This window comes from Furipterus horrens, unplaced genomic scaffold (assembly GCF_987537825.1).
Source record: "Furipterus horrens unplaced genomic scaffold, mFurHor1.1.pri manual_scaffold_9, whole genome shotgun sequence".
Lineage (NCBI taxonomy): Eukaryota > Metazoa > Chordata > Mammalia > Chiroptera > Furipteridae > Furipterus > Furipterus horrens.
In genome coordinates this window covers 52,511,813-52,514,093 of record NW_028327179.1, presented here as the reverse complement: position 1 = coordinate 52,514,093, position 2,281 = coordinate 52,511,813, and the positions used below count along the sequence as shown (strand labels likewise).

Below are 2,281 nucleotides of genomic sequence, written 5' to 3'. Positions count from 1 at the left end.
CATTGCCTTGGTCATCCATTCTGATGGACTGGAGCTGTAGGTCCTCCCCACCCCCACAGTTACCCCTTTTATTCTCAGCCCCTTCTTGATGCTGTGTCACAACCACAGCACCAACTGCCTCCTATCCTAGCAAAGATACTAAAGGATATTAGTCAAAAAAGCTTCAGTTCCCTGTGAACTAGGAGATCTGACCTGGTATTGTACTTGCTACTTTTTTTTTTTTTTTTCCCAGTTTCCACGAATATTTTTATTATTTATTTCACAGGTCTCCACCTTCATCTCCCTCGCTCCTCACCTCCAACTGGGGGGTTGCATCTTGTTTTCATGCCCAGTAGCAAAAACAATGACAGAGCTAATTGGAGCAAGCTACTCCAAGAACAGAATTAAGCTAACAGTTTACTTTAACAGGCAAAATATAAATATCTGCGCTCTAGAATGCACAACGGTTTAGCCACTAAGAAATTCAGATGGGATCCTGAAGAACGTAGTCAAATCCAGGCTGCAGGAAAGGTGAGCTGATACGCTGCTGGGCAACTGTGTTAAGTGTTCCCATGCTGCATCTCTGGGCCACTGGCTGAATCTTGCCGTGGGGGAAGATCTGAGCTAACACCAAGTACAGATACTAAGCCGAGTGAGGGGATGCGCACAGGAACCGAAAGGCAGGAAAGTACTAAACATTGCTGAGAACGTCCACCCCCGGCAGGACTTTACCCTCCAGGAGCTCTAAGCTGGCACCACCCCCAGTGCTGACATGGCTGACTTTGTCCTCCGTGTTCCATTTGGCACAGCAAGTGGCAGTGTCCCCGCCACCTATGATGGTGATGCAGCCCCGGGAAGTGGCTTTCACCACCTCGTCCATGAGGGCTTTTGTCCCCCGGGCAAAGGCTTCCCACTCAAACACGCCCACAGGCCCATTCCACACGATCTGCTTGGCCCTGGTGACAGCCTCAGCGTACTTCTTGCTGCTGTCAGGCCCGCAGTCCAAGCCCATCCAGCCAGCAGGTATGCCGGAGGCCACGGTGGCTTGGCCAGTCTTGGTGTTCTCATCAAACTTGTCAGCGGTGACAAAGTCCACCGGCAAGGTAATCTTCACACCGTTATTCTCAGCTTTGGACATCAGATCTTTGACAATCTTGGCTCCCTCTTCATCAAACAGAGAGGTGCCAATCTCCATGTTGTTGAGCACCTTAAGGAAGGTAAAAGCCATTCCACCACCAATAATCATCTCGTTGACTTTGTCCAGCATGTTATTGATCAGCTGGATCTTGTCTGCAACTTTAGCTCCGCCCAGGATGGCCAGGAAGGGTCGCTCCGGGCTTTCCAAGGCCTTGGCGAAGTAGTTCAGCTCCTTCTTCATCAGAAAGCCTCCAGCCTTCTGTGGCAGATTGACTCCCACCATAGAGCTGTGGGCTCGGTGCGCAGTGCCGAACGCGTCATTGACATAGATATCCCCTAGCTTGGAAAGCGAAGCTCGGAAAGCTTCTATTTTAGCTGGCTCGGCTTTAACCTTATTCCCGGAAGCATCTTTTCCCTTCCCTTCTTCTTCCACATGAAAGCACAGGTTCTCCAGCAGGATGACAGACCCCATGGCCGGGTCGGCACAGGCTTTCTCCACTTCAGGGCCCACGCAGTCCTTCAGGAACAAAACGTCCTTGCCCAGCAGAGATTTGAGCTCCACAGCAATGGGCTGCAAGGAGTACTTGTCAGGCATGGGGACGCCATCAGGCCGGCCCAGGTGGCTCATGAGAACAACGGACTTGGCTCCATTGTCCAAGCAGAACTTGATGCTTGGGATGGCGGCCTTGATCCTCTGGTTGTTTGTTATCTGGTTGTTCTTCATAGGAACATTGAAGTCCACTCTCATGACGACCGGCTTCCCCTTCACATCCAGCTTGTCCAGAGTCAGCTTGTTGGAAAGCGACATATTGGCAACAGAGCAGCGCAGAGAGACCGAAGGACCACACAGCGACGGAGACAGCAGCGAATGTGCCTGTACTTGCTACTTTAATGACATCTGCATAACGATGCCTTTCTCTCACCAGTAAGTATCATGTACCAATAGACTGAGCCTTGGATAGAGGAAAACTACGTCTTGAGAGAGAATTTTTAGCCCTGACTGGTGTGGCTCAGTTGGACGGATGTTGTCCTGCAAACCAAAAGGTTGCTGGTCCAAGTCTCCATCAGGGTACATGCCTGGGTTGCAGGTTCGGTCCCTGGTTGGGGCATGTTCTAGAGGCAACCAATTGATCTTTCTCTTTCACATCGATGCTTCTCTCCCTCT

The 2,281-nt window shown here is 50.9% G+C and overlaps 1 pseudogene; it reads right to left on the bottom strand.

The window, feature by feature from the left end:
• Positions 1-232: 232 nt before the first annotated feature.
• LOC150001752 (phosphoglycerate kinase 1 pseudogene) lies at positions 233-1,984 on the bottom strand (annotated as a pseudogene).
• Positions 1,985-2,281: the final 297 nt, after the last annotated feature.